Source organism: Hemiscyllium ocellatum, chromosome 11 (genome assembly GCF_020745735.1).
Source record: "Hemiscyllium ocellatum isolate sHemOce1 chromosome 11, sHemOce1.pat.X.cur, whole genome shotgun sequence".
NCBI lineage: Eukaryota > Metazoa > Chordata > Chondrichthyes > Orectolobiformes > Hemiscylliidae > Hemiscyllium > Hemiscyllium ocellatum.
Genome location: NC_083411.1, coordinates 71,667,268 through 71,683,122, shown reverse-complemented (window position 1 = coordinate 71,683,122; position 15,855 = coordinate 71,667,268). Strand labels below are relative to the sequence as shown.

Below are 15,855 nucleotides of genomic sequence, written 5' to 3'. Positions count from 1 at the left end.
GTTAATGGAACAATTTGAGGCAAAAACAACACTATCAGAGTTATATTTCTCCACTGCTGGCAATTCTATGCATAGAATGGACATACTTTTTGAGCAAATGTTAAGACCTGGCCTGTCCACTGACAACTACCTCATTGAAGGTTATGTCTCCTGCCCAGGACCATTCATACAGGGCTTACAAGAAAAACCCAAGGAGCTGGGAACTGCATGTTTTGTTGCATTATAATAAACAAAGAGAAATCCAGGGTATCTGCTATTTACATATCACTCAACAATATTGTGGCTAAAATATGACCATAGCAGATGATGGAAATAAATTCAGCTCATACAAATAGTTCCTTAATAGGGTAGGACTTGAATAATGCTGAAAAAACACATATTTTGTTATGAAGTCATAGAGTTGTACAGCATGGAAACAGATCCTTTAGTTCAACTCGTCCATGTCAACCAGATCCTAATTTGATTCAGTCCTATTTGGCCCATATCCCTCTAAACCCTTCCTATTCATATATCCATCCAGGTGCCTTTTAAAGGTTGTAATTGTACCAGCATCCATCACTTTCTCTGGCAGCTCATTTCATACACAAACCACTCTCTGCATTAAAATGTTGCCCCTTAGTTCCCTTTTATATCTTTCTCCTCTCACTCTAAATCTATACCCTCTAGTTCTGGACTCCCCCACCCTGGAAAAATACTTTGTCTATTCACCCTATCCAAATCTCTTATGATTTTATAAACATCCATAACAGCACCCCTTAGCCTCTGGTGTGACACGGAAAATAGCCCCAGTCTATTCAGTCTCTCCCTATAGTTCAAACCCTCCAACCCTGGCAACATCCTTGTAAATCTTTTTGAACCCCTTTCAAGTTTCACAACATCCTTCTGATAGGAGGGAGACCAGAATTGTACGCCTAATCAATTCCCTGTCCAGCTACAACATGACCTCCTAACTCCTATACTCAATGCTCTGACTAATAAAGGCAAGTGTACCAAAGGTCTTCTTCACTATCCTATCTACCTCCGGCTCCATTTTCAAACTTGCACTGAGAAATGAACCAATGTCTGACAGTCACCTGTTTTGTTGGTTTGATAAAGGGTCATTGCATGTACATGTCCTTTATATCTGTGAAGAACACAGCCCTATTCCACTACATGCAAGTGTGCTATATGTCTGTTCAACAGTTCTAAATTTGTTGTCAGTGCAGTTCTTTGCACACTGACGATCATCCAGCAAATGTAGTCCAACTGTGAGAATCTGCAGTCCATTGTCAATCAATCAGCACTGTCCTCTCACATAGTTTCTATATTGGTGTTTCCTCAAAACTGATATGCCTGCAGATTGATCCTGAAGAATGAAAGATGAAAAGCTTCCATAACCTCTCTCTCTTTTTCAGCAGTAATAATAAGATCTGGAATTGAAAGCTCGAATTAACATTTATTGTCAATATAATAAACATCTGGTTCACTCATGTGAATTATGGAAGGAGATCTGCCATCCTTATCAGGTCAGGCCTGTTTATGATTTTACATCCACAACAATTTGGTTGACTCTAAACTTTTCTCTGCAATGGCTGAGCAAATCACACCATTCATGGGCAATAAGGGATAGGGAACAATTGCTGGTGTCTTTCAATATTGCATTTCATTTCACTTGATAAACTACTGTATATTTTTGTCTGTGAAGCAGCAGTAGTTAGTTTACCTTATATGTTTATGTTTGCCTTTACAGATTCTTTCAAAGTTATTCATTAATCTGGCACAATTACTTAAGCCTTTTCCAGTACGGTGCTTAAAAAAATGTTGCTTTGGTTATTAGGTATTATTTCCAGGAACGATTGTCAGATGGAGCTATGATTATGTAACAAAAAGGCTTAATTGCACCAAATCTTTCCCCAGCTCTGTAACCATCCTGAATAAAAATATGTTTCCATGACTGGCTTGTTAAGAAGGCAAAGCTACCTTGGTGTGTATACAGGGTTTACATCCAATCTAAAGCAGAAGGGAGAACATGAAAGAAGGAAGGGAACAAACTAGGGATAGAGGGAGGACAGGAAGAGGAAAGGAAGAATAGGAGAGAGAGAAAGAGAGGAAAGGAGGAGGGAAAGGAAATAATGAATAATTTATACCATCTCATCTCATTTTTCAGGGCATTCCAAAGGTAATAACTTAATTTTGAAACACAATGATAAAGATTAAAAATAAAGTATTTGTCCACAACAAGATTTCCACACAGCGTTGAGATGAGTCACTGGTTAATCCTTTCCTGCATGACTGACCAGCACATATATGGCTGGATTACTTTAAATTACTGAACTGTTTTTAGTATCAACACAATATATTAATGTTTCTTAACTGTCATTCCTACCATTCCTTTAAAGCCATTCATGCCAATAAGGAACTTCTTGTCAAATGGTAATTTGTCAACCACTGAATAACTATTGAAAGGTCACCCTGCAGCTTCATCTTTATATTTTGACAACTGGTATCTGAATTTTCGATCTAACTGTCACACAGGGTTGGTGCATGTATCAAGTAAATAGAACATATTTACACTTCATTACTCTGATGCACTTGGCTTTGTGTGTGTCAAAAGAGGGGTGTTGTTTTTCCATAAACATTTGGCATAGCTCGTTAAAATGTCCTTTAAAAGATAATGGCTGACATGAACTATAAATGTGAAGCTTGAAGCACAGGCATTTTACTTTTTCATTAACAGTCAGGACGGAATACAAACAAGACAGATCAGCTGGAATGACCATGACCATGACTTCTAACTTGGTGTGTGAATAGCAAATAAATAAATGAATCAACACCAACACATCAACTTGTCTGCATTCTCAACTTCAAACCAACATATTCATTTGCAAATACACATGATCCAAAACTCTGGCGATATAATGAGTCCCACTGTCTGGTCAGTGTGAGCATTAATGAAAGGTGGCAATTGGCCTGGTAGAATCTCAATATCAATTAAATCACAATCTTTATATCCAATTTTTTACAATCACAACACACATTTCAAACTTTTCTGAATGGTCAGGTCTTTAGTCTTCAGATGAGGCCTCAGTATCTCTTGACCACTTCATGATTTTTCAGATTCATATGATAGATTAGCATCTTCAAATTTCTCCTGGACAGATTAACTTTTCAGTTTGTGAGCTCTTGTTGTATCAGCTCATGTAAGAGAGGAGTAGACAATAGGTCCCTCCTTCCTGCTCCCTTCTTCAAGATGATCACGGAGGATTTCCTGTCAGCTTCACAAGCACCTTGATTCCTTGAGAGAGCAAAGTACCATTTATCTCAATCTGCAGGACCATTTATCTCAGTCTGCAGGACACTCTGTGATGGAACACTGACAGCACCCCAAAGGTTAATCAAGATCAAAGATTCACAACCATTTGAAAGAAAATCTCATCATCTCAATCCTGAATATTGACCCTTATCCTCAGAATATGCCCCTGTACTCTGGATTTCTCAACCAAGGGAAAAACTTCAGAGTGTCCACACTTTAAAACTTCCTATGTTTCAATTAGATAATCTCTTCTTTACCTAAAATCAAAAATTATAATCCCAATGTACTCATTTTCTTAGCATAGCAAACCCATCCATCCCGAGTAAATCTAGCCTTTGCTACATAGCTTCCATGCTAAATAAATCATTTAAAAATAAGTGCTCCAAGTGTGCTCTCGTTAAAGCCCTCTGCAATTGCTGCTAGACTTTGTTATTCTTGCTTTCTAAGCTGCTTGTAAAAAGGCCAACATGCAATTTGCCTTCCTGAGGTTCTATATGTGAATGCTAACTTTCCAAGTTCCTTGAGTGAGTTCACCCAAGTCTCTCTCAAATTCCATAATTAAAAAAATAATAAACACAAAGAACTCTGGATGCTGGAGGTCGGAAACAAAAACAGGAAGTGCTGAAGAAACGAACCCATCTGGCTGCATTTGGTCAGAGACAAACAGAGTTAACTTTTCAAGTCCATTGACCCTTCATCGAAACTCTGTGTTTCTCCAGGGCTCTATGCTATTGTTTAAAAAGGTTTGTACCTAATACTCTGCATTTCTATTCTTACTTTCCAAGCAAAAGCATACAAATATGTGGATTAAGAGGAGTGTTTGTCATTCTATTCCTTTTTCGCCATTCAGTAAGATCATAGCTGATTTGATTATTTCATATTCCCACCTATGTATGATTTGGAGATGCCGGTGTTGGACTGAGGTGTACAAAGTTAAAAATCACACAACACCAGGTTATAGCCCAACAGGTTTATTTGGAAGCACTAGCTTGGGAGTGCTGCTCCTTCATCAGGTGGTTGTGGATTATCAGATCATAAGATGTGTGATGTAACTGAAATTATATATTGAAAAAGAAATTATATATTGTTTGTTAAGTCTCTCATCTTTTAGAATGACATTTTGGTTTCTGTTCTTTCAATGCAAATCGCAGAACGTTTTTTTAAAGAAACAGTCTCAAGTGAACTTTAACAATTGGTGTCATGTCAGCCCAAATAGTGCATTTAAGGTGTGAGGTCCCTGGGTGAGACTGTGCCACAATGTTCAGATTGATTCTAATCTAAAAAACAGACTTACAGAGTCTTACGTGGATTCATGCAGTTTTTGAGCAAAATAAAAATGTAATTCTGCAAGTGCAAATTTACCCCACAAGCTTATATGTGTTTGTGTGTGGGATGGGGGATATGAATACCTGTGAGAGAGTGTGTGCATGTGTGAGAGTGTGAGTGGAAAGGGGTATAAGTCTGTGAATACTTCAGTGGTCCAGGACATTCAACCTTGGACCTTCAGGTGACTATCCTCCAAGGCGGAATTCAGGACAGGCAGCAACGCAAATTGGCCAAGCAAACCAGGCAGCATGTTGGCACAGTTGCCTCACAGCGCCAGGAACCCGGGTTCAATTCCCACCTCAGGTGACTCTGTGTGGAATTTGCACATTCTCCCTGTGACTGCATTGGGGCGCTCCGGTTTCCTCCCACAGTCCAAAATGCGCAGGTTAGGTGAATTGGCCTTGCTAAATTGCCCATAGTGTTAGGTGAAGGGGTAAATGTAGGGGAATGGGTCTGGGTGGGTTGCGCTTCAGCGGGTTGGTTGGACTTGTTGGGCCGAAGGGCCTGTTTCCACACTAAGTAATCTAATCTAGAAAGCTGATAGCTAAGTTCGGTACCCATGGAATGGCCTCAACTGATATCTTGGGTTCATGTCACATTACAGGTAACCGCACTACACAACACAGACACACATACACAAGACAGCTGTGTGCACACACAGACACAGACACTCTTACAGACACACACGTGCAGACCTTTTATACACAAGCTCTCTCTCATATGCTCACACATACAATCCTACACTCACATGCACCCTCTCACAGACCTATACCCCTTTATACACACACACACACTCTCACAGACATTCGTTAACCACCCTTCCCCTCCCCCAAACACAAACACCCACAAGCACACATACACATAAGTTTGTGGGGTGAATTTGCACTTGCAGAATTACATTTTATTTTACTCAAAAACTGCTTGAATCCATGTAAGATTCTGTAAATTCATTTTTTAGATTAAACTCAGTCTGAACATGGTGGCACAGAGTCTCACACAGGACACCTCACACCTTAATTGCATTATCTTGGATGACATGACATCTATATTTAAAGTTCACTTGAGAATGTAACTTTAAAAAAGTTCTGTGACTTACATATGAAAGAAAGGGAATCTAACAAACAATCCAGGTTTTTTCAATATGTAATTTCAGTTACATCACCCTGTCAACTTTTGCTATAAATTTTGTGTCTTATGATATTATACTCCACAACCACCTGATGAAGGAGCAACACTCCGAAAGTTAGTGCTTCCAAATAAACCTGTTGGACCAAACCTGGTGTTGTGATTTTTAATTTTGCAAAAGTGAGGACTGCAGATACTGGAGACTTTGTTGCTGGAAAAGCACAGCAGGTCAGGCAGCATCCAAAGAGCAGGAAAATCGACGTTTCAGGCAGGAACCTTTCATCAGGAATGAGGCTGGGAGCTGAGGGGGTGGAGAGATAAATGGGAGGGGTGGGTGGGGCTGGGGGGAAGGTAGCTGAGAGTGCAATAGGTGGATGGAGATGGGGGTAAAGGTGATTGGTAGGATGGGAGGGTGGAGCGGACAGATGGGACAGGTCATGAGTGCTGAGCTGGAAGGTTGGATCTGTGATAAGGTGGGGGGAGGGGAAATGAGGAAACTGGTGATTTTGTCCACCTATATGGTCATCTTTCACTCTAGATTTAACAAGAACTTATTTATCTCTCACTTAAAAATATTTAAAGACTCTACTTACACTGTCTTTTGTGGGAAAGAGTTCCAAAGACTCATGGCCACTCTGACAAAGAAAAAATTCATCTTTTAAATGACAGATTTGATTTCATTTATTATTTGTGCATGTACCTAGTTACAGTGAAACATTTTGTTTTGCATGCAGTACAGGCAGAACATACCACACAAAGTGCATTACGGTAATAGAACAGAGTGATGAATTCAATGTTACGGCTGCAGAGAAGGTGCATAAAGAGATCAATATTAACTTTAAAATTTGAGAGACGCGTTCAGACGTCTAATAACAACGGGGGAGATGCTGTTCTTGAATCTGTTGGTACAGGTATTTACGCATTTGTAACTTCTGCTCAATGGAAGAGAATATAACTTGGGTGGGAGCGATCTTAAATTACATTGGCTGCCTTCTTGAATAGCCCCTAATTCTAAATACTCCCACAAAAGGAAACATCCTCTCTACAGCCACCCGGTCAACACCTCTTTGGGTTTTATACATTTCAATCAAGTCATTTCTTATTTTTCTAAACTCTAGTGGATACTAGCCAAATATTTCCAACTATTCCTCACAGGAATGCCTGCTTCCAGATTTTTTATTTTATTCATTCAAGTGATGTGGGCATTTCTAGATCAAAACAACATTTTCTCTCTGGCCTAATTGTCCTCGAGGAGGAGTTGGTGAGAAGCCCCTTTCTGAGCTGCAGCTATCTGAGTAGTGTAGGGAAAACCACAGTAGTGACAAGAGGGAGATCAGGGTTTTTTGACCCAGTGACAGTAAAGGAATATTAGTGTAGTTCCAAGTCAGAATGATGTGTGTCTTGAAGATGCTGGTGGTCCCATGTACCCGATGCCCTTGTTTGTCAGATGATAGTGGGTATGGGTTTGGAAGGTGTTGTCAAAAGAACCTGGGTGAGCTGTAGCAGTGGTAAATGGTACCTCTGAGCATTGGTGTTGCAATGTGAACGTTAAATGTGTTGGATGGAGCACCAATCAAATGGGCTATTTTATCCAGGTTGGTGTTGAGCTTTTTGTTGGTTACTGGAACTGCGCATGTCAGGCAAGTATTCCCCATGCTCCTGACTTGTTTCTTTTATATGGTAGACAGCGTTTAAAGAGTTGGGAAGGTGAGACAGTTGCTGCAAAATTCCCAGCCTCTGTCCTGCATAATATTTCCATAGCTAGTCAAGTTGTGTTTCTGTTGAAAATGTGTTGCTGATTAAAGCACAGCAGGTCAGGCAGCATCCAAGGAATAGGAAATTCGACGTTTCGGGCATAAGCCCTTCATCAGGATGAAGGGTTTATGCCCGAAACGTCGAATTTCCTATTCCTTGGATGCTGCCTGACCTGCTGTGCTTTAACTAGCAACACATTTTCAACTGTGTTCTCCAGCATCTGCAGACCTCATTTTTTACTCGAAGTTGTGTTTCTGGTCAATGGTAACTAGCAAAATGCTGATAGGAGGAACACTCATAGATGGTAGTGCCATTGAACATCAAGGGGTAGTGTTAAGATTCTTCTAGGAGAAAGTGAGGACTGCAGATGCTGGAGATCAGAGCTGAAAATGTGTTGCTGGAAAAGCACAGCAGGTCAGGCAGCAGTCAAGGAGTTCAGCAATTCCTGAAGAAGGGCTCATGCCTGAAACGTCGACTCTCTTGCTCCTTGGATGCTGCCTGACCTGCTGCGCTTTTCCAGCAACACATTTTCAGTGGTATTTAGATTCTCCTGTTGGAGCTGGCCATTGACTCACCCATCTGTGACACAAACGTTCCTTGCCCCTTATCAGCCTAAGCCTGGATATTGCTGCAAAAACTGTTTCAGGACTAAAGAGGAGTAAAGGATGCTGATGCTGAACATGGCTGCTGATCATCGCACACATTCTCCTGGACGTTTGTCACAACTCACATGAAAATCAAGGCCTATTATTCCTGGTGTCGCCAAAAATGTGAAGTTTTAAAGCAACTTTTTTTTGAAAAAAAATCACAATTTACCTCTGACTGACAGACACATTCAGCAGAAAACCAAACCACACCAAGTTTCTTCAGTAACAACAACAAAAAAAATCTGTTTATTGTAACATTCTCAGCTTTAACAAGAACAGCAATGGAACAGGAATTCTAATATATTATGTTTTAATTTTTTATCACTTTTAATACTCACCCCTCACTCCCACCCCACACAACAAAAAACAATAGTCAAAATAATATAGTTCCAAATTACCAGTTCAAGTAATCAAACTAAAAAGTTGATTACATCACCTTTTTGATCCTTTGACAATGATCATTACATTGTGAATAATATCGAGTAAATCTTTAGTTCACTGACCACTTAGCTGGACCCAAGGTCTTGTTGCCTTTGGTTTTTAGAATTATGCTTTTTCTGCATCTCTAAATGTGTTTCTTTCTCTTATAACTGAAGACTGGAGATAGCAACTTTACAGGGAAAGGGGAGAGAACGATAGGCGGACCCAGCTTATGGAGGTCAACATGCTTTGCTTGGTTTCACTCCTTTCAAAAAAAAGTCTCTGTTAAACTACAACCTGACCAGAGGGTTGTTGCTGCTCTGCTGAGCTCTCCTGAAACTATCACAAATGGTGGCAATTTGTTTGGACTCAATGTCCCAAAAAAAAATCACTTCATACACATCAGTTAGCTTCACTTGTTTCTTCAAGCTGCATTTTCACATTTTCGGTCTATAGTCTGAAAAAAAAATGTGCTCCCCTACTCCTTGGAGAAAGATATTGATGAAGCACCTAAAATGGTTGGTCCTGGGACACGATTCTGCATTGACCATCTGTGGCTGAGATGAATGACCCCAACAACAAATCCTTCTCACAATTAACTATATTACTTTTCTTAACTGTGGCAGAGAGAATTAAAAAAAAGCATATTATCTGTGTGGCAAGTGATTGTAGAGCTCTGAATGTTCTTGTGCACTAAATGTTAATATGCAGGTACAGCAAGCAATTAGGAAAACTAGTTAAAAACTAATATTCATTGAGCAAGGAAAATAAATCCAACAGTGGAGAAATTATGCTTTTGCTGCACAGGGCATTGGAGAGTGCCAATCTGGAGTATTGGGTAGGTGGTGAGAAATGGACAACCTGTCAGAGGCAACAAATGCATCTCCTGTGGAGTCAAGTCCAATCTGAGGTCAGTACCTCAGCAAGTTTAGAAAGAGTGCAGAAATGGTGTAACATTCTGGGAGCTTTCCTCAGCACTGATCCAAAAATGCAAGACAGCACTTGAGGCTTGATGGCATCAATGAGAGTTGCCAGGGAAGTTGTAAGACCCATCAGATCATGGAGATGAACTGTGTTGAACAACCCAGTCTCCATGCTCTTTGTGAAGCCAAAGATTAGGTTCCTCTAACTATCAAACTTGCTGGCACAGAGCGCTGCCATTTTATGTTGTGTCCTATCAGATTTCCTCAGTAGCCTGAGGTATTGAGCATAGCATCTGGATTCTCTGCAGTAGAACTAGTGTGTGATATCACCTTGGGCATCCTTTCACCCTGGCCAGCCACCTACATACTTCCAGATGATGATTCACTGAATTCACTCTCCTCTAACTTTACAATTCTGGCGTCAGTCTCAAAGTTCAATTTTACCACAGTCAAAACAAGGGATAGCTTTTGAAATCAGCTGCTAAAAGGTGCTGCTACTTGCCATACAGGATGTTATAGAAGTGTAAAAGATGTGAACAAAATCCATGCAAGGCCTCCTCTGTGTGGGTGTTCCTTAATTTCACATTCAGAGCTCAAAACACAAAGCTGGAGTTAAATATAGGCAACATTTTTCAATGTCTTTCTCATTTACAGAAAGAACTTTTATCCTGACCTTTAATCACCAAGATATTTGCTCAACGATAATCAATCCCTCCAAACAAAAACACAGGATTGTACACAACCACAAAATGTTGCACCTTTGTTCTCTCCCTCTAAGCTTAGAGATTTGACTCCTGAAATTTATCATACATTTCAAGTCTCTAATTGTTATTTGCTATAACATATAGCTGAAGAGTTTTACTTATACTAGTTTTTTTACTGCTGCAGGACAATGTTTCTGGCCATACATGATCGAAGATAAGGAGGAAAAATTGGGTGAATTCAGTACTCCCAGTGAAGATCTTAATGATGGACCATTAATGTTCAATCTCAAACTCTAACTTAGTCTTCTATCAACTGGCTTCCCACAGGCATTCAGGACTTTACCTAAATGTTTTATCACACTTAAATTATGTTTCTTAACATCAATTCACTACTTTTGTCATAGCCTACTCTTTCAAGACTAACATTAATTTTTGCCTTAAAGACAGTTGTTACATGAAAAGTAAAATTTATAACCTGAAAGCTTGACGGTATCCTTCCAATGCTCACTGAATGACAGTGTTCTAAGTTTGTAGTCAGAGAACCATCAGTGAAAGCAAGACTGTGAGCACATAAATTACATTGTCCTTTCATACTGAACAAAGTATACGTTTTATAGAATAAGGTTACACCTTTTCGCCAACTTATCTGTGGGTTCAGATAAGGTTTACAAACTGCTTGAGCGTCAGCATGATGTTTACACCATCAAAACTCCCACTCTTGTCCACATCATATTCAACAGCTTAAGGAGTCCACAGTCAAAAGGAAATGTGATGTTTGGAAAGATTTCACAATTGCCTAATAATAATGGAATTTGGAGTTTTGAAACGAAACCGTGTAAATTTATAATGCTGAAAAACAAAGTTTAAGATTCTTCAATGGGAGCGCAACATGTGGTGAAGGAATATTGTTACAGGCTTCAACAGGTTAATTGGCTCATTTCCATCTAAATAGCTAAGCAAAGCAAAACCTACCTTTTAAGCGATTCCATGTTGTAATTTGTAAATTTCTATCAAACTATAACTTTTAAGAATAAAACATACAAGATGCAAGTATGCAGACTTTGTGTAGTAATGTATTGACAGTGTTATGAAATGCAATGTTCAGGCTGCTAAATATATATATTCAAGGCTTGAAATAAATGTTTAAGGGAATTTTGCATCAGATGTTCAAAAAGGCTTTGCATTTGTTTTTGATGTAGTTTGAATCTTTGAAAAATGAAGTAATACATATCAGAAACTGCCAGGAGCAGAAAAACTGCTTCTTCTAGCCATCTGGTGAACATATTCTTAAGGAGAGCTACAGCACAAAGATTATAAATGTCATTTAATCTGTAGCCTCAGGATGTGGATCATGTCTTCCATTGGAATGAAAGGCTTTATTTATTGCCAACCTATCAGTACCTACTGTTCACACAAACAGGAACCTCCAAAAAAAATGCACTTGGGTCTGGGATTGTGTTGACATTGATGAACAATTGTCTCAAGATGTCATAAACTATCCAATATAGTGGTGGTGGTTTGGGGGTTGGGGGCAGAAAGGGACTGAGAAGTAGAGCCATAAACCAGAGACAAAATGTATTCAGAATTAATTTAGTAGTCCAATTTCAAAATAATTTTGACTTCAAAACAATTTTTTTTTGAGTACTACACACTAAAAAAAAATACAAGTCTGGTACCTGAACACTTCTACTCTTAACATTTAAGTTGTTCATGGATTGATTTGCAAGGTTGTGCAAACTTACAGAATTTCCTATTTAACCATATTCTTTAGAGATCTATCTTTAAATCTAACAACATTACCACAATAAATACAGGCTTGTCCAATCTTCAACAACATTAAAGATATGCTGACATGTGGGCAATTAATGTATAGTTTTATCGACCGTGCACAAACCTCAAATTAAGGCTTCTATATAAATTCAACCAAACTCCATACATAGATATCTACATGAGAGGGATAATGGGCCGGGTGCTGGCAGGTGGGACTAGATTGGGTTGGGATATCTGGTCGGCATGGACAGGTGGGACCGAAGGTTCTGTTTCTATGCTGTACATCTCTATGACCATGTAAATAGAACCAGCCATCTATTTTAGGGCAGTAACAATTTCAGGTTACGGATTTGTTTTTGTGGTTTTTGATGTTATTGGACACCTAGGCTTAGATTACTGATATACAGTCACCCTCTCTCATTAAAATCTATCTTCCTTAGAAAAACCTGCTGCATAGATCAGATAAAATTGGAACCTTTTCCTGTGACTGTACAGTAAATGACAAACCAATTCAGTAAAGTAAAATTTAGCATCGCAACTCCAGCTCAATAAGACAATATTAATCCTAAATATTTTCCAAACTTGCTCAATTATAATTTCCCAAATTCAACAGCAAACATCAAAAGGTCTGGCCCACAGAGTAGGTTCAGTATCTTTCACCTTCCAAACTATTGAGGTGAAAGTTTGCAACTATCACTGCAAGCCTGGCTTACGCAAACTTAAATTGATCAGAATTGGCTTAACCTACTACCTTGCAAGTGGAAGTTTCAACAGAAAGCTGCAACAATGAATACATTTCACTCAGCTCTCAGCTTGTTGCAGCAAGTGTGCTCATTCACCTATTGGCTTGGATTTTGCTCTGGTTGGATATTTACTGCTGGGTTAGATGGACTTGTTCATGGCCAATTAGCTGATTAAGTAGGGCAAGTAACTGCATTCTCGTGAAATCAACAGCAAAGGACTGCAAAGAGTGAATTTAAACTCGTGGATTTAATGTCAAATATGGTACAGAAAGAGTAAAATGAAAGAAAGGAAGACTGGAATGAGAAAAACAAGTTACATTTTCAAATTGGTTTTAAGATCACTGGCAATAAATTAATTTTTGGAGCCAGAGATATTGATTGGCAGCAGTTAGTGAACAAGTACTTAAACTTAACTCTGGAGCATTTACCTTTTATCTACTGGGTAGAATATGAATTTTAATATTCAATGCATGCTGTTGGCAGGGCAGACTGTAAGATGCAGTCATTATAAAGTTCATTGCATCATACACAGCAAGATCTATTTCTTTAACTTTAACCACTTTACTAGTCCTCGCTTGAAGCTACTGGACCAGTTAACAGCATGTGCCATTGGTGTAACATCTCTCAATCTTGACAGCTACAGCACTATTGCTTGCATCAGACAGTTGTAGGTTCACAATGGACTCCAAGGACTTGATTACACAATCCAAGATGACAACTCCATGATAACTGCTCCAGAAGGGACATCAGAGGCCTTGACTGCACTTCTAAGAGGAGCAGAGGGGCTGTTCCATCAGTCTCCTACCCAATATCTATCAATCAATCTTGATTATCTTATAACCTGTTAGAAATTATCAAGATGATGTTTGTGAGACTTTGCAGTAAGTTGACAGCTGTATAGCGGCAACACATCAAAACTACTATTTTGTCTATAAAGCACTTTGGCATATTGTGCAGTCATGAAAGGCACAATGAACAAGCAACTTTGTCCTTTCAAAGCATTTTTAACTTAGTGAATAAGGGTACAGTGTCAAGAGCAAGGAGATGAGTTTAAATTTCCACAGTACAATGGTTAAGCCACCAGTAAGTGGTGCAGTTTTGGACATCCATTGCAGAAAGTAAAATGAAAAGCATTGGACTCCACACAGGATTATTCAGGATGGTGCCACAGATGGAAAACAACAGAAATGGAGAGAGGCTGGGATTACTTTCAGTGAAAGGGAGACTTGAGATCTGTTTTGAGTTTTTTTTAAAAACTGGATGACAAGCGAAAGACGATTTCCCTCCTTCTAAGGATGAGAAAGGTCGGCAATTTAAAAAGAGTTGACAGAAATTTCTTCGCGATGAAAATTACTGGGAATATGGAAATAAGAGCAATTGGGATAAAGAGAATTGACATTCTTTTTAAAAATGAGGAGGAACAATCAACTGAATAAATATTTGAAGCAGAAATCAGAAATAATGAGAGTCTGGAATTTCTCTACAAAAACAATTATACATACAATAGTTAAATGCTATCCAGTATTGCTGGAAATACCTAAGCAAAACAGTGGGAGAAATTTTGGCCTCATCTGTAACTCTAGGACATGGGGGCAGGGGCAAGAGCTCTCCATTTCTGCGCAAACATATTAATGGAACATTGGTTTGCTATCTTCTAGTTATCAGCAAGATTTACAGAAGTTTGTTCTTTCCAATTGAAATGATTGGTGGATAGCAAAGTTGAAAATATTTCATTAATTGAAAAGTTTTATTCAACGTTTTCTCAGGTACAATTTCAAATGTTCTCCAGTTAGCTTCAAAACAGCATTTCCTCATGGATTTCAATTGCAGAATCACCTACAGGCTGAATGACAAACCCACTAGCAACAATTGATTAAAGCCAAGTCAAGCCATGAGGTTAGAGCGACATTCTGGAGTAAACTGGACTTCACAATATTGCAGACCATGTAAATTATGCTGAGTAAAACAAAGCTGCTTTTTAAACGTCAGTTTATAGTTGATAAAACATTATTTAGTCTAATATTCCAGGCAATTTGTGCCTCACTTTAATGAATTACAAATCAAACAAAAGCACAGGTTTTAAATTACTGCAGATAAATGTCTCAACAAAACGCAGAAGCTTTGATCTCGAGTATTGCATGAATAAAAATTAACCTTCATAAAAAGGATTACTGCACTTACATATGCTCAAAATGAATTTACACTGATCTGCATGTTGTTACAAGTGAAGATTAGGAAAGGAAGAGCTGGTTCCTTGTGTAAATTAAAATTGGAAACACATGCTGCCGTAATTGTACGCAAGTGATGACAGAAGTGCACGTGCAATTAGCCAGGAAACAATTCCACATCTTAAAGCCAGATCTAAGACAAGCAAGAAGCATGCCACCACCCCCCCCCCCCCACCCCCCCCCACTTCAATGCCTTTGTTGGTAACGGCACTGCCCTGAGTAGACCAGACCCATACAGATCAGAGTTTCAAGTTCAATCCTCAGTACTGTTCAGGTAATTCATTCCAGTCGAGGCACTGGTTAAGGTCCTACACTTGATCTTACTGCCCTATGCTGTAATTGGTGATAGTGGTTGGGGGGAGGGAGGGACAGGCATTTGGTGGCGGTGGTTATGGGGAAGTGAGCTTAAGTTTCCGCTTCCAATTGCTTTCCAGTGAACCCTGCTGCAAAGTGCACAGATGTTGACATCAGACAAGGAAGCTATGATGCCTCCCACAAACATACACAGTCTGCCAGTGCACACAGCATGTGTGAAGAAAGCTTATTGGGGCTAAAAGCAATAGAACTGTATTCCAGGTTTGTAGAGAGAAGTTAGTAAATGCGCAGCGATGTCCTTCAGGTTAAGGAGAAAACAGTACAGCAAGGGCAAAAAAAGAGTCAGTAGTCCATGCAATATCTACCCGTAAAAGCACCACAAATTTCATTTCAGTTTCTAATCACAAGGGTGGTTATATCAATCTGCATGTGGTCTTATTTTGCAGCAAACAACCAGAAAATGACAGATATAAAGTTAAACAAAACCTAATTTACATTGCATTCTCTTTTACAATGCCAGGTTTAATACCACTGCTGTTAGTTTGTTTTACAAAATGAAGCAGGTCATTGGCCCTCAGGTTAAGAAAATTAGCCTTGCAATTTGAAT

General features: G+C 39.1%; 1 long non-coding RNA gene across 1 annotated transcript; it reads right to left on the bottom strand.

Moving 5' to 3' along the window:
- Positions 1 to 2,676: 2,676 nt before the first annotated feature.
- Positions 2,677 to 6,378, bottom strand: LOC132820207 (uncharacterized). The gene is made up of 2 exons (XR_009645181.1): positions 6,337 to 6,378; positions 2,677 to 3,274 (listed from the first exon to the last, which is right to left on the bottom strand). It is a non-coding gene; the product is annotated as an uncharacterized LOC132820207 (long non-coding RNA).
- Between the last annotated feature and the right edge of the window lie 9,477 nt (positions 6,379 to 15,855).